The sequence below is a fragment of the Phacochoerus africanus genome, chromosome 1 (genome assembly GCF_016906955.1).
Source record: "Phacochoerus africanus isolate WHEZ1 chromosome 1, ROS_Pafr_v1, whole genome shotgun sequence".
Classification (NCBI taxonomy): Eukaryota; Metazoa; Chordata; class Mammalia; order Artiodactyla; family Suidae; genus Phacochoerus; species Phacochoerus africanus.
Genome location: NC_062544.1, coordinates 110,688,335 through 110,714,222, shown reverse-complemented (window position 1 = coordinate 110,714,222; position 25,888 = coordinate 110,688,335). Strand labels below are relative to the sequence as shown.

The following is a 25,888-nucleotide window of genomic DNA, read 5'->3' as shown; positions in this document are numbered from 1 at the left end:
TGTAGGTTGCAGCCCGCTTGGACTGAATCCCTGGCCCAGGAACTTCCATATGTCATGGATATGACCATGATGAATGAATGAATGAATGAATGAATGAATGAATGAATAGGCTGTATCAAAAAGACTGACAGTTACAAGTATTAGCATGGATAAGGAGAAATTGGAGCCCTAATGTATTGTAGTAGGAATGTAAAATGATGCAGCCACTCTGGAAAAGTTTGGCAGTTTCTTAAAACTGTTACATATAGATTTACTGTATGACCCAGCCATTCAGTTCCTAGGCATTTACTCAAGAGAAATGAAAATCTATTTCCATATAGACACTCATGTGCATGTCCATAGCAGTGTGTGGTCTGCATATTGGGAAAAGAACAATGAAGTAATTGACTCTAATCACCTTTTTCAAGTTACTTTCAAGGTTAACCTCTCCAGGCCTCAGTTTCCTTATCTACAAAATTGGGAAATAACCCTGTTTCAGATGGTTTAAAGAGTTGTCAGGGTCAGAGTTCCCATGTGGCACAGTGGAAATGAATCTGACTAGGAACCATGAGGTTTTGGGTTCGATCCCTGGCCTCACTCAGTGGGGTAAGGATCCAGCGTTGCCATGAGCTGTGGTGTAGGTCAAAGACCAGGCTTGGATCTGGTGTTGCTGTGGCTGTGGCATAGGCCAGCAGCAACAGCTCCAATTAGACTCCTAGGCTGGGAACCTCCATGTGCCGAGGGTGTGGCTCTCAAAAGACAAAAGACAAAAAAGTAAAAAAATGAAGAGTTGTCAGGGTCAAATAATTGATGACATGTAAGGTTGCCTTGACTTTTAAGCATTAGTTACTGCTGCTATTCTTTTTTAGTTTGTCTTTTTTAGGGCTGCATCCAGGGCACAGGGAAGTTCCCAGGCTAGGGGTCGAATTGCAGTTGCAGCTGCCGGCCTACACCACAGCCACAGCAACGTCAGATCTGAGCCTCATCCACGACCTACCCTACAGCTCACAGCAACGCCAGGTCCTTAACCCACTGAACGAGGCCAGGGATTGAACCTGCATCCTCATGGATACTAGTCAGGCTCTTAACTGGCTGAGCCACAATAGGAACTCCACTGCTGCTGTTCTTATCACCTGGCAAACTCTTACCTTGCTAGGTCCTATTTCTATATCATTCTCTTCGTGATTCCTACTCTGGTTCCCTGCCATCCCACTCCCTTCCACTCACAGCACTTGGAAGCACAGAGGCAGAAGTTCAGGGGCTTTGGGGTTGGTCAGATCGACATTTGATGCTGCCACTGCATGAATTCAACAATTTGTTAAAGCTCTGGGTTCTTTAGAGTTTGCATCCTTGAAATGGAGTGTATCCTACCTGCCTCTAAAGGCCATCATAAGGATTACGCAAGGTAATATGTTGTAAAGCCCATCTCTGGCAAGGAGCCAACATTCAATAGTTTGTTGTTATTATTGACTGCTATTATGACCTCTGTAATACTCCTTGTCATATTTGCCTCTATGGTTTTGTTTAAAGGTATGCGCTAATTTAACTTTGGTAGTGCAGAGAATAAATGTACATCCCTGGTTTCTGACACATGGTAGGAAATTGACAGCTAATAAAGGCAACTTGGAGATTTTACTTTTTTTTTTTTTGGAGATTTTACATATTTTTATTGACTATCATGTTTATTAGAACAGTTGCTGCTTATTGGACTCTAAGCATTTTACATGTGTTCAGACTGATTTAATTGTTTGTTTGTTTGTTTTGTCTTTTTGCTATTTCTTTGGGCCGCTCCCGCGGCATATGGAGGTTCTCAGGCTAGGGGTCGAATCAGAGCTGTAGCCACCGGCCTACGCCAGAGCCACAGCAATGCAGGATCCGAGCCGCGTCTGCAACCTATACCACGGCTCACGGCAACGCCAGATCGTTAACCCACTGAGCAAGGGCAGGGACCGAACCCGCAACCTCATGGTTCCTAGTCGGATTCGACGGGAACTCCTGATTTAATTGTTTTCAAAACCAGAGAGGTCAGTTTCCTTGGTTGTTGCATCTTGGGACCTAACTCTTATGTCCAGGTTCCCTGAGGTTAAGTTAATTTTCCCTGGCCACGAAGCAGCTTCTGCTGTGTGTCAGAACCAGAATTCAAATAGAGGGAATCTGAAGCAGCCCTTTCCACTTTAATCACGTTGTCAGCTTCTATTATTAATGCTTAATTCATGAGGAGCATGGTCATTAGTGCAAGCAGTTGCAAATACAGAGCTCTATCTTCATGAGTCACCCTTCCCTGTGTCCCTGACAGGCTGAGGTAGCTGAGCAGTGGGCTGGAACCCAGAGTCCTGTGGCTGCCTGCTTGGTCACTTATCAGCGTGACCTCGGGCAAGTATTCTCCCTTCTTTTTTGTTTTTTCTAAGGCCACACCTGCAGCATATGGAGGTTCTGAGGCTAGGGGTCTTATTGGAGCTGTAGACACCTGCCTACACCACAGCTCATGGCAACACCAGATCCTTTACCCACTGAGCAAGGCCAGGGATCGAACCGGCAACCTCATGGTTTCTAGTCGGATTCGTTAACCACTGAGCCACAACAGGAACTCCCGAATATTCTCTCCTCTTGAGAAAGTTTTCTTTATTTGTAAATAGACGCAGCCTCTATTTTTCAAGAATGTCATGAGGTTTGGCCCAGCATGGAATCTATGTACTGGGAATTATCCCTTCTGGATGATCTCTAAACTTCATTTATTCTTTTGCTTTTTTTTTCTTTTTAGGGCCACACCTGCAGCATATGGAGGTTCCTAAGCTAGGTGTCTAATTGGAGCTACAGCTGCTGGCCTACACCACAGCCACAGCAATGCGGGATCCGAGCTGCGTCTGAAACCTACGCCACAGCTCACGGCAACGCCAGATCCTTAACACACTGAGCAAAGCCGGGGATTGAGCCTGTGTCCTCATGATTCCTAGTCAGGTTCGTTAACCACTGAACCATGAAGGGAACTCCTAAACTTCATTTAGTTTTTTTTTTTAAATTTTGAATTTACCATGGGGAGCAACACAAAGTAAGGTTGAGCTTTGGCTAGATAGAGCTAAATGGAGCTCGTGGACAAAAAAAAAAAAAAAAATTGCCTACCATTTCACTATTTTAAATAAGCAATGAATGTGGCCCATTGTCAAGCCATCAGTCACTGCAGCCATACACTTCCCGTCAACGGTGCACCCTGAGGGGAATTCAGGATAGAGAAAAACAGGGTACTGGCCCTAGATATTAAAATGCATATCAAAGGAATAATTTCAATGAGCCCACACTCTTGGATCTTCTGCTATTTGTGATGTCTGTTTTTGTGATTAGCAATAGTCTTTTGATGTTCTATCTACTATATTGTTTGTTTTGTTTTGAGCAAAACCTGCTATATATATCCCAATTCCTCCCCTAACTCTTTGGAATAGTTCCTCAGAGCTATCACAGAGGCTGTTCCTGGGTTATAGTACTCAGTAATGTGCCAGCACTCTAATCTTCCACCCAGGGATATCCACTGACCACATATCAACATCATCTGAGACCCTTCTCCTTGGATTGCTTTTAGCAAAAAATGAACTCATTCCCTACAACTCATTTTGAACCTTCTTTCAAGAACATCTGTCCACAGTAGTTCATATTCATAAAACTTAAAAGGCTGTAGGGGAACTCGTTTTATGAACAAAATTTATTTGACCCATCTGCATTTGTTGCACCTGTTTCAGCCCCTTTTAATTTTTTGCTGTTATGAAACATGGGTATTGGAGTTCCCGTCGTGGCGCAGTGGTTAACGAATCCGACTAGGAACCATGAGGTTGCGGGTTCGGTCCCTGCCCTTGCTCAGTGGGTTACGATCTGGCGTTGCCGTGAGCCGTGGTGTAGGTTGCAGACGCGGCTCGGATCCTGTGTTGCTGTGGCTCTGGCGTAGGCCGGTGGCTACAGCTCTGATTCGACCCCTAGCCTGGGAACCTCCATATGCCGCGGGAGCGGCCCAAAGAAATAGCAAAAAGACAAAAAAAGAAAAAAAAAGAAACATGGGTATCATGTGTTTTTTTTTTTTTTCTTTTTTTCTTTTTAGGGCCACACCTATGGCACATGGAAGTTCCCAGGCTAGGGGTTGAATCCGAGCTGCAGTTGTCGGCCTATGCCACAGCCACAGCAATGCAGGATCTGAGCTGTGTTTGAGACCTCCACAGCAGCTCGCAGCAACCCTGGATCCTTAATCCACTAGGTGAGGCCAGGGATCAAACCTGTATCCTCATAGATACTAGTCGGGTTCACAACCCACTGAGCCACAAGAGGAACTCCTCACGTACATGTTCTTGCTAACTCCCAGTAATGTGGTTAAAACTCTGGTGCTGTGCTCAGGTCTGTCCACCTCGCCCCGCCCCGCTCGCCGACCCTGCCCCGCCCCTCTCCCTTGGGTCATCTGGCCGATGTCCACCTGGGGGCGAGCGAGAGCCGCCGGCGAGGACTGGACTACGCATGCGCGCGCCGCTGGGCGCACGTGCGAAGAGCGGCGGGGGCGGGAGGGGAAAGGTAGGAGGTGAGAGGTGAAGGGGCGGAGAGCTGCGCGGGCACTGGGCCTCTGGGAGAGAGAGGGCGGGCGCCACGCACCGGACCGCGCGGGCTGGGAGCGCGCACGCCGTGTCCCGCCCCCGTCCTCGCCGTCGCCGCTGCAGCCGCCCGGGAGCTGTTTCCGCCACAGGTACTGCTGCGCGCGTCCACACGGCTTCTGTCCGCGGGCCGGGGCTCGGGCCTTTGGCGCGCGGCTCCAGGAGTTCCGGGATAGGGGCCGCCTGGGGCACCGGCGAGCGGGCGTGGGCGCTGTCCAGCAGCCATGCGGGCCAGGCCGGGAGACCGCAGCCTGGAGAGGGTGCAGAGTTACCGCGTCCCCACCCCCACCCCGACCGCGCCCCCCGTCGGGGCCAGCCTCGCGCCCACAGACCTCACCCTGGAACCCCAGACCGCTGTTCGAGAGGAGGTCGCGCCGTTGTGCCCCCTGGCCCCGCGGTCCCCCGGGAAGCTGCGGGTTCTAGAACCTCCTTTCATGTCTGGGTTTCCCAGAGTTCGAGGACGCTGTCCGCTCTTGTTTTTTTCCTGCAAGATCTAATCAAGAGGCAACGCATATCTTCTTTGCTGGGTTTTGCTTGGCTTCTAGTTTTCTGTATTGCTTATACCTAAACATTGCTCAGTGATGTTGCCTGTGTTTAGGTGGTTTTATTTCTTCAGTATGTCATCCAGGCTTGTAACGTCAGGATAAAATTAGTTGCAGGGAGCCCTGGATCCAGACTGTTTAAACTGCAGGTCGTTGTACAGGCGAAAATGCTCTCGGCCGAGGGGAGCAGAGAATCCCTTCCTGGCAAGAGTTTTCTGTTTTGTGCCACCTACTCCCCCACCTGTGGTGACAGAGCTGTGGGACTAAACTCCTTCTGGGGATTTTGTAATAATTTCTGTGAAGAGGACATGGAAAAGATTTCATTAATGATGCTAACTTTGGATTTCTCACCAGATGTTTGTGGAGTTTGGTTGTGCGGTGTCCTTATTGGTGTGCTGCCATTTCAGAGTATTGTGCTAAAAATGGAAGCTTTTATAAGGTAGTCAAGGTCAAGGGTGTCTATTTGGCTGTATGTTTTAGGTGTTACTGAATAATGCCTAATTGACCACTTGTTGTAGTACTAGTGCTAGCTAGTACTAGTAGTATTGACTGCACTCACTTCATGTGAAAGTTCCCAGGCCAAGGATGGAACCTCTGCTCTGGTTGTGACCTGCACCACAGCTGTAAGAATGCTGGATCCTTAGCCCACTGTGCCACTCAGGAACTCCACACCTGTATCTTTTCTTTTCTTTTTTTAAATTTTTTGGTCTTTTTAGGGCCGTACCCTTGGTATATGGCAATTCCCAGGCCAGGGGTGGAATCAGAGCTACATCTGTCTGCCTAGGCCACAGCCACAGCAACACAGGATCTGAGCTGTGTCTGCGACCTACACCACAGCTCACAGCAACACTGGATCCTTAATCCACTGAGCAAGGCCAGGGATGTAATGCATGTCCCCATGGAAACTAGTTGGGGTCGTTACCACTGAGCCACAATGGGAACTCCCCACCTGTATGTTGATAGAGTTTAAGTTTTAGGTATTTTATACATTTGCAGCATCCCCCCGGGTACATGATGTAAAAAACACAAGATATATATGAATTTATCTCTATATTCAATTTTTTGGTCATTTATTGAAATGCAAAAGATTATTTCTCACTTATTGTGAATTAGTCTGGTGTTTGAGAGCTTTCTGTTTTCTTTTTGCTGTTGTGGCAAAAACAACACCTCTCCATTGTTCTCCATGTGCTTTATTTTATAATCACTGGTTTTGGGGCCTCCTCTGCCATCATCTGGATTAGTTTACTGTTGAGAGGTGGGTATAAAAAAATCTCCTAGTTAATGACTAGAAAATGGAGGCATAAAGATTGTGAGTTGCTTAAGGTGATCTATGAACAAGTAAACTGTCCAGTTGGGAAATGAGCTGTACCTGTGAGTTTTGGTACACATTTCATTTATTAGCATTTGGTGATAGACTACAGGGATGCTTACTTTCTTAGTATGCTTGTGAATGTGTCCCAAGGACCCTGGGCTGACACTTAGGTTTATGTGATCTTTGTTTACCCTCACCATTGGTGGCCATTTGCTGGCCACCAGTGTTAGTTTTATTGGATTTGACAGGTACTTCCATGTACAGTTTGTGTCACCACTCCCATCGGACAGATGAGACTGCTCCCCTGCGTAGAGAAACTGAGTTGCCATGGTCACCCAGGTTGTCTTTGGGGGTCAGACTTTCAAGCCAGGTCTGCGGGACTCTACCACCTAGCTACTTCTGCTGTTACTTGCTTCCTTCCTGAGTTGGATAAAGTCCAGGTGACTTTTGCCACCTGAAGGAATAATTCTGGGTAAAATATTTATTGAGCACTTGTGTTGTCTAGATTTCATGCTAGGTGCTGTAATAAGTTTATCTCACTTAATCATCATGATAGCCAGGGGAGATGACACTGTTATCATCAGTGCTTTTACTGATTAGTTCTAGAGATGTTATCTGACCAGCCCTGGGTCACGTAGTGAGTTAGAGGCAGAGGCCAGGTACAAACCCAGGTTTGTCTAACAATAGACTCCGTGTTTTATGCTATTCTTGCACCTGCTGGTCCGCAGTCTTCTCCATTGTCTTCCACATTAAAGGTAGCAGAAGAGGGTGTTGGGGTGAAGGGAGGAACTCAGTGTCACAGACTTGAGAAAGAGATAATGAAACTCAGCAGGAAGGAGACATTAATTTGACTATTGGGTGTTCCCATTGTGGCTTAGTGGGTTAAAAATCCAACTAGTATCCATGAGGATGCAGGGTTTTTTTTTTGTCTTTTTGCTATTTCTTGGGCCGCTCCTGCGGCATGTGGAGGTTCCCAGACTAGGGGTTGAATCGGAGCTGTAGCCACCAGCCTATGCCAGAGCCACAGCAACGCAGGATCCGAGCCGCGTCTGCAACCTACACCACAGCTCACGGCAACGCCGGATCGTTAACCCACTGATCAAGGGCAGGGACCGAACCCTCAACCTCATGGTTCCCAGTCGGATTCGTTAACCACTGCGCCATGACGGGAACTCCAAGGATGCAGGTTTGATCCCTGGCGGGTTAAGGATCTGACCCACAATCTGTGGTATAGGTCTCAAGTGCAGCTCGGATCCTGCATTGCTGTGGCTCTGGTGTAGGCCAGCAGCTGTAGCTCCAGTTTGACCCTTAGCCTGGGAACTTGCTGATGCCAAGAGTACGGCCCTAAGTTTTTTTTATAAAAAACTCAAAGAGAAATTTTGCTGTTGTCTTTGACATTGTCCACTTGACTGGTCAGGGGTACTACCTGAGAATGCTTGTAGGGTTGCTGGGTTATGCAGCTTTGCAGGAGAGTCCAAAGGGGGTATGCGTAAGCATCAGGGTGCACGTGGGTCTCAGGAGGAAAAAGAGAACAAAAAACAGTCTGTTTATTTTTATTTTATTCTTTATTTTTAGGACCACACTCATGGCATATTAAAGTTCCCAGGCTAGGGGTCAAATCCGAGCTGCTGCTGCCGGCTTACGCCACAGCAACGCCAGATCTGAGCTGCATCTGTGACCTATACCACAGCTTGTGGCAACATCAGATCCTTAACCCACTGAGTGAGGCCAGGGATCTAACCTGCATCCTCATGGATTCTAGTTGGGTTCTTAACTCACTGAGCCACAGTAGGAACTCTGTCTTTGTTTTTAATTTAGCATTATTGAAATTTTGTTATGGGAGTTCCCATTGTGGCTCAGCAGTAACAAACCCGATTAGTATCCATGGGGATGTGGATTCGATCCCTGACCTTGCTCAGTGGGTTAAGGATCGGGCACTGCCACAAGCTGTGACATAGGTCACAGAAGCAGATCGGAATCTGTATTGCTGTGCTTGTGGCATAGGCTGGCAGGGGCAGCTCCGATTTGACCCCTAGCCTGGGAACCTCCATATGCCAAAGGTGCAGACCTAAATACGAAACAAAACAAAGCAAATTTAGTATGTATTTTTCTTTCTTTTTCGTTTTTTTTTTTTTTTTTTTTTTTAGGGCCTCACCCACAGCATATGGAGGATCCCAGGCTAGGGGTCTAATTGGAGCTACAGCTGCTGGCCTATGCCACAGCCACAGCAACGCCAGATGCGAGCCACATCTGCAGCCCATACCACAGCTCATGGCAACGCCAGATCCTTAACCCACTGAGTGAGGCCAGGGATTGAACCTGCAACCTCATGGTTCCTAGTCAGATTTGTTTCCACTGTGCCATGATGTGAACTCCTATTATGTATTTTATAATGTACACTTCATATTAGCATGGTAATGCTATAAATATAATATAAATATATTTATTTAATATAATACACATACATTTATAATATAATATAAATATTTATATTTAAATATGCGTACATTGAGGACATGCTTGAATTTTCATTGTTTGGGGTTCATAATCAAAAACATTAAGAATGACTGGGTTATTTGATATTTAGCATTTTCTCTTTTTTCTTTTTTTGCTGCCTCATGGCATATGGAGTTTCAGGGACAGGGATCAAATCCTAGCCACAGTTGCAACCTATACCACAGCTGCAGCAACACAGCATGTGGAGGTTCCTAGGCTAGAGGTCGAATTGGAGCTACAGCCAACAGCCTATGCTGCAGCTACAGCAACTTGGGATCCTTAACCTACTGAGCAAGGCCTGGGATCGAACCCGTATTCTCATGGATACTAGTCGGGTTCAGTAAGCACTGAGCCACGACAGGAATTCTACAATGCCAGATCCTATAAGCTGCTATGCAGGTCCAGGGATTAACCCTGCATTGTGGCGCTGCAGAGATGTTCTGATCCTGTAGTGCCACAGCAGGAACTCCAATATTTAGTATTTTCTGAATATATATAAGGTGTGCTAACCCTTTGTTTCTGAGTTGGAGGTCTAGTGAAGTTCATTGTAACTCTCCATGATCAGAGAAAGGTTATTTTGTGTTAATAACCAGTCGTAGATTTCTTTAAAAATTGGAGTCTGAGTGTGAAAGAGAATCTGGTATTTCAGTAGTCTTTGTCTCAAATGTATTACCTGCCTTAAGTTTGAAGCTATAGTGACTGATATAGCTGTTTAGAAGTTAGTTTTTTTGTTCCACTTCTGTTTTTAATATGTTAATTCAGTTTGAAGTGAGAAAGACTAATCAGTTTATGCAAACAAGGCAGTTGTAGTAGTCGTATTTGTGCAATTCCCCAACCTTAGAGTATTTTGAAATCACTTAAACATTGAAATTCCAAATACGTTGATTCCTTATCACAGACTAGATTGTAGAGTTCATTCCACTGCAATGGTTAGGACATTATCTCAAAATGAGTAATTCCAGAATTCTACCAAATTAAAAAATATCTCCTGTTATATAGCTCAGGGACTATACCTACTCAATTGTGATGGAACGTGATGGAGGATAATGTGAGAAAAGGAATGTATATATATGTATAACTGGGTCCCTTTGCAGTACAGCAGAAATTGACAGAACATTGTAAATCAACTATAATACATTTTTTTTTCTTTCTTTTTAGGGCCACACCCATGTCACATGGAGGTTCCCGGGCTAGGGGTCAAATTGGAGCTGTAGCTGCTGCAATGCAGGACAGCAATGCAGGATCCAAGCTGTGTCTGCCACCTACACTATGGCTCACAGCAATGCCAGATCCTTAACCCACTGGGTGAGACCAGGGATTGAACCTGTGTCCCCATGGTTACTAGTCAGATTTGTTTCTGCTGTACCACAACAGGAACTCCCTATAATAAAATTTTTTTTTAATTAAAAAATATCTTTGTCATCTTCTAGCTTATCATTTCACAATTGAATAGATTAATGTTTACTCTTGAGTTTATGTTAATATAACAAAACGGGGGAGTTCCTATCGTGGCACAGCAGAAACAAACCTGACTAGGAAGCGTGAGGTTGTGGGTTTGACCTCTGGCCTTGCTCAGTGGGTTAAGGATCTGGCATTGCTGTGAGCTGTGGCATAGATCACAGATGCGGCTTGGATCCTGAATTGCTATAGCTGTGGTGTAGGCCAGCAGCCATGGCTCCGATTCAACCCCTAGCCTGGGAACCTCCATATGTTGTGGGTGCAGCCCTAAAAAGACAAAAAAATAATAAAAATAAAATAACAAAATGGGGTTTGAGGAAGAAATACACTTTCCTAACCATATAAGCTATTTTTATCCATGTGAGACATCATTACATAACAGTGGTTCTCAAACTTAATTGTGAATCAGAATAACCTGGAGGGATTGTTTTAACCCCACTCCAGAATCTCTAGGTCAGAGGTAGGCCTTAGAATTTGAATTTCAAACAAGTTACCAGGTGCTACCACTGTTGGCCTAGGGAACCACCCTTTGGGAGCCCTGCTCTAAAACCAGAGTGTGATGCTTACATGTTTTACCCTGAATCTCATCAGATTGGCCAGAATAGTTTTCCAAATATAGCTGCTCTCCACCTTAATTTTTGACTATACCATGGTGTCCAAGATATCACACATTCAGTAATGATGCTAGACAGCGGCATTGAGCTGCAGCTCCCAGACAGGCAATCACGAAGGTAAATACTGATACACTTACAGCCATTCTGTACCCAGATGGTCATTCTGTTTTTCACTTTTAGTATGGTATTTAATAAATCAGGAGTTCCTACTGTGGCTCCGTGGGTTAAGAACCCGACATATATCTGTGAAAGATGCGGGTTCAATCCCTGGCCTTGCTCAATGGGTTAAGGATTCCTAGTTGCCACAAGCTGTGGTGTAGGCCTGCAGCTGCAGCACCAATTCCATCCCAGCCTGGGAACCTGCATTTGCTGCAGGCCATGTACCACAGGTGTGACCATAAAAAATAAATAAATTGTATAAGATAGTGCTGTATTATAAAATAGGCTCTGTGTTAGATGATTTTGCCCATCTGTAGCTAATGGAAGTTCTGAGCACATATAAGGTAGGCTCGGCTAAGCTATGATGCTCAGGTTAATTGTATTAAATACATTTTGACCTACGATATTTTCAGTTTAGGATGGGTTTATCAGGACATAACCCCATTGTAAATTGAGGAAAAGATACGTACATAACTGCTTTTTTTAAAAATCAATTTTCTTCTTATTTTTAGATGATATAATTAAGATTGTATTCTCAATTATAGTTCTAATTCTCTTTTTCCTGCAGTTTCTATGTTTCTTGAGGGATTAGAGGTTTTTTTTTAAAATCCAGGTCATCCATGTTGAATAAAAATCAATAGGTGTGCACTTGCACATGTGTTCGTGCACACACACACAGTTTAAATCATGTATAATCCCAGTAGTAACCATTAGTAGGCTTCTCAAGGTTCTTTCTCTCTCATTTTTTTATTTAAATTTTTATTAAAGTATAGTCGATCTATAATGTGCCAATTTCTGCTGTACAGCAAAATGACTCAGTGTATATATATATGTATATATATATATTCATATATTCATTCTTTTTTTATATTCTTTTCCACTAAGGTCTGTCCCAGGAGATTGGATACAATTCCCTCTACTATACAGTAGGAACTTATTGTCTATCCATTCTTTTCTTTTTTTTTGTCTTCTTGCCATTTCTTGGGCCGCTCCGGTGGCATATGGAGGTTCCCAGGCTAGGGGTCTAATTGGAGCTGTAGCGGCCGGCCTATGCCAGAGCCACAGCAACTCAGGATCCGAGCCGCGTCTGCAACCTACACCACAGCTCACAGCAACACCGGATCCTTAACCCACTGAGCAAGGCCAGGGATTGAACCTGCAACCTCATGGTTCCTAGTCAGAATCATTAACCACTGAGCCACGACGGGAAGTCCCTGTCTATCCATTCTAAATATAAGAGTTTGCATCTACTAACCCCAAACCCCCAGCCCTTCCTCCCTCCTCCTTGGCAGTCACAGGTCTGTTCTCTATGTATGTAATTCTGTTTTTGTTTTGTAGATAGGTTCATTGGGAGTACTGTGTCATATTTTAGCTTCCACATGTAAGTGATATCCTTTTTTTTTTTTTTTTTTTTTCAGGGCTGCACTCGGCATATGGAGGTTCCCAGGCTAGGGGTCAAATTGACTACAGCTGCCAGCCTACACCACAACCACAGGAACGCATGATCCGAGCTGCATCTGCTACCTACCTACACCAGAGCTCACGGCAATGCCAGATTACCAGATCCTGACCTACTGAGCGAGGCCAGGGATTGGACCTGCATCCTCATGGATGCTAGTCAGATTAGTTTCTGCTGAGCCACGAAGGGAACTCCTTTTTCAAAGGGAGCTCCTGTTAATAGTATCTTTTGATGCCTACAATTTAAAATTTTTTATGAAGTCTAATCTATTTATTTTTTCTTTAGTTTCCTGTGCCTTTGGTGTGCCAAGAAATCACTGTCAAGTCCAGTGTTTTGAAGCTTTTGCCCTGTGTTTTTGAAGAGTTTTTGTAATTTTAGGTCTTAAGTTTAGGTCTTTGATCCTTATATAATCATTGCTGCTAAATTTTGTAAAGGAGTAAATTCTGAAAATGCTTTTTTGCACATTACAAATGACCTCTTTATTAATGTTTATTATCATAAAATTCAAATATACACAAAAGAGAGCTCAGCGGTCCTTGTGTATCTATCAGTTATGTCTGTTATTTACTCAGTTTGAAGGTACTTGTTTCATCTGTATCATCCACTCTTCTCATTGTTATGTTTTTCTTTTAAAATTACCTGGTGGTATTTTCATTGAGTTAAAATATATATAACATAAAATTTGCCACTTGATCTGTTTTTTTTTTTTTTCTTTTTAGGGCCACACCCGTGGCTTATGGAGGATCTCAGGCTAGGGGTCCAATTAGAGCTATAGCTGCCAGCATATGCCACAGCCACAGCCACACAGGATCTGAGCCATGTCTGCAACCTACACCACAGCTCTGGGCAACACTGGATCCTTAACCTACTGAGCCAGGACAGGGATCGAATCTGCAACCACATGGTTCCTAGTCAGATTCGTTTTTGCTGTGCCGTGATGGAAACTCCCACTTGATCTATTTTTATTTATTTATTTATTTAGTCTTTTTTTTTGCCGTTTCTAGGGCCGCTCTCGCGGCACATGGAGGGTCCCAGGCTAGGGGTCGAATCGGGGTTGTAACTGCTGGCCTGCACCAAGAGCTACAGCAATCGCAGGATCCAAGCCGCGTCTGCAACCTACACCACAGCTCTGGGCAACACTGAATCCTTAACCCACTGAGCAAGGGCAGGGATGGAACCCGCAACCTCATGGTTCCTAGTCGGATTCATTAACCACTGCGCCACGACGGCAACTCCAACTTGATCTATTTTTAAATACAGCATTCAGAGACATTAGATTTATTCATAGTGTTGTGCAACCATCACCATTGTCTATTTCCAGCACCTTTTCATCATTCCAAGCAAAAATTCTGTACCCACTAGACAACTCTCTATTCTCTTCTCCCTCCAGGCCCTGGCAACCATCATTCTTTCTTTCTCTATGAGTTTACCCATTCTAGGTCTCTGGTATAAGTGAAATCATACTGTGTTTGTCCTTTTGTGTCTGGGGTATTTAACTTTACGTAATGTTTTCACTATTCATCCTTATTGTACCATGTATCAGAATTTCATTCCTATTTTAGGCTAAATAATTTTCTACAGTTAGAACATTTTATTTATCTCTTCATCTGTCAACGCATATTTAGGCAATTTCCACCTGTTGTTGTGAATAATGCTTTTTTTAGAAATTTATAAATGTGGGTGTACAGATGCCTGTTTGAGTCCATGTTTTCAGTTCTTTGGATATATACCTAGGAGAGGAGTTACATAACATATGTAATTGTATGTTTAATTTTTTGAGGCCTGCCAAACTGTCTTCCATAGGGGCTGTACCATTTTCACATCCTTACCAACACTTGTTTTTTTGTTTCACTTTTTTTTTTTTCCTCTTCTAACGGCCACCTCTGCAGCACATGGAAGTTCCCAGGCTAGGAGTCAGATCGGAGCGGCAGCTGCTGTCCTACCCCACTGCCACAGCAATGCAGGATCCGAGCTGCATCTGCAACCTATACCACAGCTTGCAGCAAAGCTGGATCCTTAACCCACTGAGCAAGGCCAGGGATCGAACCCGAATTGTTGGAGAGAGACTATGTTGTGTTCTTAACCTGCTGAGCCACAATAGGAACTCTTGTTTCTTTCTTTCTTTTTTTTTTTTTTTGTCTTTATGCCATTTTTTGGGCCGCTCCTGCAGCATATGGAGGTTCCCAGGCTAGGGGTTGAATCGGAGCTGTATCCACCAGCCTATGCCAGAGCCACAGCAACATGGGATCCGAGCTGCGTCTGCGACCTACACCGCAGCTCCTGGCAACACCAGATCCTTAACCCACTGAGCAAGGGCAGGGACCAAACCCGCAACCTCATGGTTCCTAGTCGTATTCCTTAACCACTGCGCCACGACAGGAACTCCGAGGAGCTCAGGTTTCTTTACTTTTTTAATAAGAGCCATTCTGGTGGGTGTGAAGTAGTAGCTCATTATGGTTTTGATTTATATTTCTCTGATGATTAGTGATATTGAGCATTTTTTAATGGGCTTGTCCATTTGTGTATCTTTTTTAGCAAAGTTTCTATTCAAGACCTTTGCCCATTTTTCAGTCAGGTTATTTGGTTTTTTTTGTTGCTAAGTTATAGAAATTCTTTCTATATCCTGGATATTAATTCTTTATTAGATAAATGATTTGCAGATGCATTTTCCCATTCTATTGTTGTCTTTTCACTCTGTTGATTGTTTCCTTCAATGCACAAAAATGATTAATTTTTATGAAGTCTAACTTGTCTACGTTTTTCTTTTATTGCCTCTGCTTTTGGTGCCATATCCAAGAAGTCCTTGGAAAATCTAGTATCTTGAAGCTTTTACTCTGTTTCCTCTTAAGAGTTTTGTAGTTTTATATCTTTGTTTAGGTCTTTGATCCATTTTGAGTTAATTTTTAAAGTATAATGTCAGGTAAGGGTCTGCTTTAACTTTTTTGCATATGGCTATCCACCTTTCCCAGCACAATTTGTTGAAAAAACTGTTCAAGTAGAAGGGCGCCAAGTACACCTCATCTCTTGGCTCTCTTTCCCATTCTTCCCCTCACGAACAGCTCTTTTGCATGTTTTATGTTCGGAGTGGTATCATCTTCCATGCAGCATTTATATTAAAAGCTCTTGTTTTTAATAAAAAGTTCCTTGTGTAGCTCAGTTGGTTAAGAGCCCAGCACAGTCTCTGTGAGGATGCAGGTTGGATCCCTGGCCTCACTCAGTGAGTTAAGGATCTAGTGTTGCTGCACAGCTGTGGCATAGGTTGCAAATGTGACTTGGATCCAGCATTGCTGTGGCTGTGGTGGAGGCCGGCAGCTGCCGCTCCAATTCAGGCCCTATCCTGGGAACTTCCCTATGCCGCGGTTGCGGCCCTAAAAGCACACATACACACTAAATAAATAAATAAATAAATAAATAAAAAATGAAGAAAAATCTTTTGAGATAGTATTAGAGACTCATCACATCTCCACTTTCGGGTAAACCATTAAGAACCATGATGCTTTCCAGCAGACCACACCAGGCAGGGCCACCATTCTGCATCACCTGGAATGTGTCCATGTGTGATTGAGAGTGGAAGGGTAGTCCTAGCCATACTCTTGCCAGCAGGGACCAAGCCTGAGGGCATCCTGCCCCTGGGACAAAGGTCTTATTTTGTGAAATGACAAGGTTGCCCCATTGAGCTCCTGGATTGTTTCTAACTTTAAAACACATTCTTTGCCCTTGGTCTTAGCAGTGGTCAATTCAGTCTCTTTGTGAGTCATTGGTGACCAGGTCAAGAAGGAATGAAAATGTTGGTAGCTGGCATTGTGGAAGAAAATCTTTAATATATTTGTTGATGCTCATTCTGAAGAGGGTCAGCATCCTCTACATGGTTATTTGTGATGACCATCACAACCAGTTAATGTAATTTGGTATTCTTTCAATATGGGTACTGCTATGCCTTCCCAGCAATTATTCTAAATGTGGCAGTAATCATGTTCTTGAATGTGTGTGTTTTCAGGCTTCAACTTCTCTGAAATCAGCTTTCACTCATTAACCAAAACTCCTTTCTTTTTTCAGTACTGTTAACTTAGTCTGCTGAAAATTCTTCCACCTTATTTAGTTAATTTTGATGCTTAGAGAGGCAGAATTTCCTTTTCTGATCATTGGTCCATTTTGCAAAGCCACTTTCAAAAAAACCTTCTTTTCCTCAAAGATGAATTGTTTGCGCCAGTGGACTAGTTTAGCACAATGAACAGATAGACCTGCAGTGACTTCCTGTTCAGTACAAAATGAGGTTGAGGTGCTGGGTGCTCTAAGGAACAGAAAGGTGATTCAGCTGTGACCTTCTTCCAAGAGGGACAGTCAATCAGGGGAGAGTGAGAAAGTCAGAATGAACATAGGGCAGGGTGTAAATACAGATACAGAAACTCAAAGTAGAAGGCTGCTGCTTCTACAGAAAATATTTCATTATTTTTAAATTCACATAACAAAATTTAAAAGTACAACAGAGTGCACATGGAAATGTTTCTCTTGAATTTTGCCCATGGCCACCAAATCCTTTCCTCAGAGGCAATCAGTGTTAGAAGTTCTTGAGTTCAGTTCAGGGCTGTTCTGTGCATAGTATAGACAGATAAACAGAGAGCTCTTTTATTGTTCATGAAAAGTGGTACACTATATCCCTTGATTTTTTTCTCTGCTTGTTTGTATTAATTCATTATCAATAAATAAGAGCTTTCTCATTTTCTTTTACAACTAGATAATATTCTATTGTTGGGATGTACCTTAATGTATTTAACCAGAAAGAACTCTGTTGATGCACGTGTAAGGTGTTTTAAATTTTGCTAATGCAAACACCACTGGGTAGTGTTGTATATGTATCAGTTCATGCATGGCAAAGTGCATCTGCCGGGTCACTTACCTGAAACAAGAGTGCTGGGTTGTTGAATATGAGCTTTTGTGATTTTGATAGCTCTTACCAGGTAAATCTCCATGGAGGTTTTGTCCATATCTCCTCCCAGCTGTGTGTGGCAGTGCTTTTTAATCCACACACACCAGCACTGTGGTACCACACAGTTTGATTGCTGCCAATTTGATAGGTGAAAATAGTTTCTCTGTACATTTTTTCCCTCCAGACTTCTTACTTCAACCTACAGAAAGGTTAAAAGAGTAATAGAATGAACACTCATATCAAGGGAAGTATTAATTTAAAGTTGAAGGACTATTTCTGTTTTGTGTGAAAAAGCTGTTTGTATCCCTTGCCTATTTTTCTGTTGGGCTTTGGTGTTTTAAAAATTTATTTTAGGAGTTCCCTTCGTGGTGACTAGGAACTATGAGGAAATGCATCTGACTAGGAACCATGAGGTTTCGGGTTTGATCCCTGGCCTTGCTGAATGGGCTAAAGATCTGGCGTTGCCATGAGCTGTGGTGTAGGTTGCAGACTCAGCTCGGATCCCAAGTTGCTGTGGCTGTGGCTGTGGCCAGCAGCTACAGTTCCGATTCAACCCTAGCCTGGGAACCCCCACATGCCACACAAGCGGCCCTAAAAAAAGACCAAAAAAAAATTATTTTAGGAGTCCCGTTGTGGCTCAGCAGAAATGAATCTGACAAGTATCCATGAGGATGCAGATTCGATCCCTGGCCTCGTTCAGTGAGCTACGGATCCGGCGTTGCCGTGAGCCGTGGAGTAGGTCCCAGACTCGAAAGACAAAAAAAAAATTATTTTAGAAAAATTATTTCTGTATGAAGGAACTTGGTACTTCATCACTGATTATAAATTTTAGTTGTATTTTTATAGACTGTTATTTATCTTTTTATTTAGGATGGTTTTGTCATGGAAAAAAATTCGTTTTTTAACTGGGTCATGTTCATTGGCCTTTTAAGACTTCTGAGTTCTCTATTAAACCTGGAAAGATCTTCCCTCATAGAAGAGTATGAAAAATTATCCTGTGGTTTCTTATAGTACTTTTTATACTTCATTTCTTACCTTTTAGTCTTTTTTCTGTTTGGAATTTATTTTGGTGTGAGTTGTGAGTACAACAGTTGTTTCCAAATTGGCCATGCGTTTGTTGTAACACAGTTTAAATATCCCCTATTGTTTACTATATATGATACACTTTGCCACATATCATGTATGTTTGGATCTGTTTCTGGACTTTCTGTTGTACACATTAATCCATGTTTTTTTTTTAATTTTTCATTTTTTTTGTCTTTTTAGGGCCACACCTGCAGCATATGGAAGTTCCCAGGCTAGGGGTCAAATCAGAGCTGTAGCCACTGGCCTACGCCACAGCAACGCCAGATCGGAGCCATGTATGTAAACCATACTGCAGCCCATGGTAGCACTGGATCCTTTAACCCACTGAGCAAGGCCAGGGATTGAACCTTCATCTTTATGGATACTAGCTCGTTACTGCTTAGCCACAACGGGAACTCCTTCTTTTCCAATTTAAATATTCCAAAAAATTTTTTCTTGCCTAGTTTCTCTGGCTAGGATTCTGATTCTTTGTTTGAATAAAAGCAGCAGGAGTGGGCATCTTTCTCTTGTTCTTGCTCTTATAGGAAATTCAGCTTTTCACCATTGGTTATGATGTTGGCTGTGGGCTTGTCATATATGGCCTTCATAATATTGAGGTACATTCCTTCTCTACCCAATTTGTTGAGAGTTTTTACTATGAAAGCATGTTGAATTTTGTCAGATGCTTTTTCTGTATCTAAGATGATCATATAATTTTTATCCTTCATTCTCCTAATGTGGTGTATAGCATTTATTGATATGTGTTGAACCATCCTTGCATCCCAGGAATAAATCCAGCGTGATTGTAGTGTGTGATCTTTTCAATGTGCTGTTGAATTTAATTTGCTAAGATTTTGTTGACTGTTTTTGCATCCAGTTTTGCAGGGATATTGGCCTGGGATTTTCTTTTTTTGTGGTGTCCTTGTCTGGCATTGATGTCGGGGTAGTCCTGGCCTCATAAAATGAGATTGGAAGTACTCCCCCTCTTCAGTTTTCTGGAAGAGTTTGAGAAGGATTGGTATTAATTCCTCTTTAAATGTTTGGTCGTATTCACCAGTAATGCCATCTAGTCCTAGACTTTCATTTGTAGGGAAGTTTTTGATTACTGATTCAGTCTCCTTACTAGTAATCAGTGTGTTCGGTCTTGGTAGGTTGTATGTCTCTAGGAATCTATTAATTTCTTCTAGGTTGTCAGATTTGTTGGTGTCTAATTTTTCATAGTAGTCTTTTAGTCATGGCTCAGTGGAAACAAATCTGACTAGTCTGTGAGGATGCGGATTTGATTCCTGACTTTGCTCAGTGGGTTGGGGATCTGGCTTTGCTGTGAGCTGTGGTATAGGTTGCAGATGTGGCTCAGATCCCACATTGCTGTGGCTGTGGGTAGGCTGGCAATTGCAGCTCCGGTTCTACCCCTAGCCTGGGAACTTCCATATGCTGGAGCTGTGGCCCTAAAAAGCAAAAAAAAAAAAAAAAAAATCTTCTTGTTTTCATCTATCTTTTTAATTATCTTTTTAGAGTCTATTTCATTTAAATCCACTCTGGTCTTTTTGTTTCCTTCCAAGTAGAAGACTTAGTTTGTTCTTTTTCTAGTTCTTTAAGGTGTTAAATTAGGTTGTCTATTTGAGATCATTCTTTTTTCTAAATATCGGCTTTATTGTTATGAATTTTCCTCTTAAAACTGCTCTTGTTGCATTCCATAAGATTTGGTATGCTGTGTTTCCCTTTTTGTGCCACAATTTATAAAATTTCTCTTTAGATTTCCTCTTGACCCATTAGTTCTTCAAGAGTGTGTTAATTTCCACAAATTTGTGAATTTTCTAGTTTTCCTACTATTATTATTGATTTCTAGTTTCATATTACTGTGATTAGAAAAGATACTTCATTCTTATTAAATTTGCTAAGAATTGCTTTGTAACTTAACATAAGAGCTATCCCAGAGAATGTTCCATGTACACTTGAGAAGAATGTGTATTCTGCTGTTTGCATGAAATAATCTGCATATGTTTCCTAGGTCCATTTGGTCCAAAGTATAATTCAAGTTCAAATGTTTCCTTATTGATTTTATGTCTGGATAATCTGTCTTTTGTTTTAAGTGGGATATTGAAGTCCCCTACTATTACTGTATTGTCTGTTTCTTTCATCAGATCTCCTAGTAGTTGCTTAATATATTGGGTATATACATATCTACAAGTGTTACATTCTCTTGTTGAATTGACCTCTTTATCATTATATAATGATCTTTTAAAGTAATCTCTTATTAAGTTTTTGTTTAAAGTCTGTTTTGTCTCATACAAGTATAGCTACTCCTTCCTCTTTTGGTTTCCACTTACATGCACTATCTTTTTCATCCCTTCATTTTAAGTCTTTTTTGTGTCCTTTAAAGCTGAAAGTCTCTTATGGGCAGCATGTAGTTCAATCTTATTTTTTTTTCCATTCAGCTACTTTGTACCTTTTGATTAGAAGATTTAATGAATTTAGATTTAAAGTAATTATTGACAGGTAAGGATTTACTAAAGATATCTTATTGTGTCTGACATAGTTTCTTTGTTTCTTTTTCCCTCTCTTGCTGTCTTCTTTTGTGAATATTCCTTAGTGGTAAGTTTTGATTTGCTTTTCTTTATCATTTTTATATCTGCTTTGGTTTTTTGTTTTGTGGTTACCATGAGAATTACTTAAGACAGGACGGTCTATTTTAAGCTAGTAACAACTGAACTTTGATAGCATACAAAAATTGTGCTTTTACTCTCCTCTCCCATTTTATGGGGTTTGTTTGTTTGTTTCTTTTGCCGCACCTGTGGCATATGGAAGTTCCCAGGCCAGGAATCAAATTTGAGCCACATCTGCAACCTATGCCACAGCTGCCGCAATGCTGGATCCTTAATTCACTGCACCAGAGCAAGAACACCCCATTTTATGTTTTTGTTTTGTTTTGTTTTTTGGCTTTTTAGGGCCGCACCACCACAGTCACAGCAACGCAGGATCCCAGCCGTGTCTGTGACCTACAGCACAGCTCATGGCAATGCCGGATCTTAACCCACTGAGCGAGGCCAGGGATCGAACCTGCAACTTCATGGTTCCTAGTCGGATTTGTTTCTGCTGCACCACAGTGGGAACTCCCATATTTTATGTTTTTGATGTCATAGTTTACATCTTTTTATATTGGTTATTCATTAAGAAATTATTGTACTTGTAGTAATTTTTAGTATTTTTGTATTTTAACCTCTATACTAGAGTTATGAGATTAACACACCACCAGATTATAGTATTAGAGTACAGTCATCCTCCATATCTGTGGGTGGATGGGGATTCCCCCCTCCTACCCACAACCCGTGGATACCAAAATCCATAGATGTGTATATCTCTTGTATAAAACGGAGTAGTATTTACATATAACCTGTAAATTATCTTCAGATTACTTAAAATTCCCAATACAATGTAAATGGTTGTAAATACAACATAAATTCTATGTAAATTGTTGGTTTTTTAAAATTTTTTCTATCTCTTTGTGAAATTCAAATTTTGGTTTTTGAAACTTTCTGGGATTTTGTTGTTGTCGTTGTTTTCTTGTAGCATTTTGAATTAGTCATTGCACTCTCTCCTGGACTATAAGGTTTCTGCTGAGAAATCCACTGATAACCTTACAGGGGTTCTCTTGTATGTGAGGAATTTTTTTCTCTTGTTGCTTTTAAACTTTGTCTATGATTTTAGATGATTTTATGATATGTGTCTTGGAAGATACCTTTCAGGGACCTATGGAGCTTTATGAACTTGGATGTTCAGATCTCTTGCCAGATTGGGAAGACCTCAGCTATTATTTCTTTTAAAAAGCTTTCTGCCCCTTTCTCCCTTTCTTCTCCTTCTGAGACTCTGGTGATGGTTAGATTGTTCCTCTTGATGATACTCTTTGATTCATGTAGACTTTCATCACTCTTTCATTATTTTTTCTTTGCTCACCTTGGACTTGATAATTTCAAATGACCTATTTTTGACTTCATCATTTTTCTTCTACTTGATCAATTCTGCTGTTAATACTTTCTTGTTCAGTTTTCATTTCATTCATTTTGTTTTTCAGCTCCAGGATTTTTTTTTTTTTTTCCACTGCACCTGCACCACATGGATATTCCCAGGTGAGGGAGCAAATCCAAACTGCAGCTGCAACGTACACCACAGCTGTGGCAACACCTTAACCCACTGTGCCAGGGCAAGAACAACTCCAGAATTTCTATTTGATCTTTTTTAAAATTGTTTCTACCTCTCTGTGAAGCTTTTTGTCTTGTTCATATATTTGTTTTTCTGGTTTCATTGAATTGTCTTTGTTTTCTTGTAGCTCACTGAGCTTCTTTAAAACACCTATTTTGGGAGTTCCCATCAAGGTGCAGCGGAAACAAATCCAACTAGGATCCATGAGGTTGGAGGTTCAATCCCTGGCCTCGCCCAGTGGGTTAAGGATCCTGCATTGCAGTGAGCTGTGGTGTAGGTCTCAGACATGGCTTGGATCCTGCATTGCTGTGGATGTGGCATAGGCTGGCAGCTGTAGCTCCGATTTGACCCCTAGCCTGAGAACCTCCATATGCCGCAAGAGTGGCCCTAAAAAGCAAAACAAAAAACAAAAAACCCCACCTATTTTGAATTCTTTATTAGTCAGATGGAGGATCTCCATTTATTTGTGTTCCTTTGGTGGTGTCATGTTTTCTTGATTTTTCACATTCCTTGAAGTCTTGAGTTGCTGTCTTTGCCATCTAAAGCAGTAATCTCATTCAGTCTTTACTGACTGGGTTTTGTCAGTCAGTAAATACACCTTTTGTCAGCCCTGCTAGGGATTCTGAGGCTTTCTCAGTAAATGAACATTGCATTATCAGATATTTCAAATGCTTTCTTTTTTTTTTTTTTTTTTGCTCTTTGTGGCTGCACCCTCAGCATATGGAAGTTCCCAGGCTAGGGGTCACATTGGAGCTGCAGCTGTTGGCCTACACCACAGCCACAGCAACACCAGCTCCGAGCTGAGTCTGTGACCTACACCACAGCTCATGGCAACACTGTATCCTTAACCCACTGAGCAAGGCCAGGGATCAACCTGCCTCCTCATGGATACTAGTCGGGTTTGTTACCACTGAGCCATTTTGGAAACTCCAGTTGATTCTTAATTTGTGTGAGTTGAAGAGGATTTTAAATGCTGAGAATTTGGTGAATACAGGCACAAAATAAATAGACTATCTTTGTTAAAAATATCATGTCCTCTGTTAATATGTATTTTTTGTGTGACTTTTCCTAAAACTTCCACATTTATTCTCTCATTTGGGACAGGATTAGAATCGTGGACACCTTAAGCAAGGTTGTGACAAAGTGGGATGAGCCTGTGTCCCCAGTATGCCCTCTTCAACTCATTCTGTTCCTTACTATTCTTTATCTTCTGAGCCAGTGGATCAGACTTGATCTGAGCCTTTCCTCTCTGTAGACTTCCTCAGGGCTGTTTTTTTGTCCTGGTTCTAGTAGTGTTTCTTTATGTGTACAGCTCTGTAGTTTGGGTGTCTAACAACAGGCTTCTTTGTTTTTGCTTGTAGTGGGGACTCCTGCAAAGGCATTTGACAGGATGGTTCACATTTTTATTTAATGTGGTCCACTCAGGACCCCAGAGCCTCTATCCTTTTCGTAATTGTCTCTTTAAATTCAGGAAGCCGAATTCAGAGCTATAGTTTTTTTGTTTTTTGTTTTTGTCTTTTTTGTCTTTTTAGGGCTACATCCCCAGCATATGGAGGTTCCCAGGATAATCAGAGCTACAGCTGCTGGCCTACGCCAGAGCCACAGCAACGCCAGATCCAAGCTGCATCCAGGACCTACACCACAGCTCATGGCAACACCAGAGCGAGGTCAGGGATCGAACCCGCAACCTCATGGTTCATAGTTGTATTCGTTTCTGCTGTGCCACGATGGGAACTCCAAGAGCTATGGATTTTGATCTAAAGAAATTTATAAGTGTGGGGCAGTGTAGGAAGGACAGGTTTTTGGTTCCGGCTGGATAAATTTTGCTTTAGAATAGCTTTGCATTAAAATGTATACAGTGGAGTACAGATGAATAATTCCTCTCTTGGTAGCTTCAGGTAGGTGGGGTGTATAATGAACTGAAATTTGCATTTCTTTTCTTTTTTTTAAACTTTGTTTTCCAGGTGCTATGAAAATTAACAATTTGTATAACTAATAAATATCAGTGGAAGCTGAAAATGACTCTGGTCGTGTCAGAAAGATTTCTATTTGCTCTAAAATAGAAGTGAGATTTTTTTTCCATCATAGTAGTAGTTCCATGTAAAGAGAACCCATCCCACCACTCCTGCTTCTTGTGTTGCCAGTTCGTGTGCAGAAGAGGCCTGAGAAGGAGATTGGGATTAGTAGGATCACAGTTTCCTGGAGGGCTTGGTAGGGACATTTCAAAGTAGAGATGTGGGGCTTGGCAGAGGACCGAGGTTGGAAAAGCTACCACTCGTTTATGGTTGTCTTTCTTCGGGGATCCTCTTGAGAGTGTTTCTCCACAGGTATATATGTCCTTAGAGTTTGTTTCCCCACTGGGGGCAGGATGGATGTTTGGAGGCAGGTTGGATGGTTGGGGTCATAGGAGCAGAGTCCTTGTTTATGCTGGGTGTTGAGCACTGTTGCTGGTCCCCTGCTGTGGGACCTTTTTTGACCTGTCATGGTCCAGGTGAGCTTTGTGAATGGTTGAGCTGTTGTCAGCACCTCTGCCTCTTGGGCCAGCAGCTGTTATCTGCTGGTTCCTCTATCTATTGTCTTTTTGAATTGACTCACAGAAGGTTCTTTGTAATATTTCCTAAGGAGGTTCTTGGTCTGGAAAATTGTATATGCACTTAATACTTGTGTTTCCAGGAACGTGGATGAAGTGCTAGCTGTTCCTTCTTGTGAATTGACTGTGATACGATTCCTTTTGCTTCTCCTTTCTGATCCCACACTTTTGAGGAGTCATGTCTTTGGCCTGGGTTTTCATCAGTGAGCCTACTCCAGCCAAGACACATGTCTGGGCAGGTTCACTATAGCACAGACCAAAGAAAACAGTAACGTGAAGCAAGTGAATTTAAACTTGGCTTTCATTGGAAAGCTCAGTAAGGAAAGGAATTCTGGATCCCTCGGCCCTTCTGCTTGAGTTTTCTATTCTGACTTTATTGGTTTAGGATTCTCTGCTTGGAAGCAAGAGAAATTAACTTCGGCTCACAGAAACAAAAAGAGGACTTATTGAAAGGCTGTGGAATGT

General features: G+C 42.3%; 1 protein-coding gene across 4 annotated transcripts in view; it reads left to right on the top strand.

The window, feature by feature from the left end:
• The first annotated feature begins 4,544 nt into the window (after nucleotides 1-4,544).
• The window catches only part of SCAP (SREBF chaperone), a 66,133-nt gene continuing 44,789 nt past the window's right edge, over nucleotides 4,545-25,888 (top strand). For all 4 annotated transcript variants that reach the window (XM_047772850.1, XM_047772859.1, XM_047772840.1 and 1 more), the window contains exon 1: nucleotides 4,545-4,693. The gene's annotated coding sequence lies outside the window, so the exon portion shown is untranslated. The remainder of the gene's footprint in view (nucleotides 4,694-25,888) is intronic.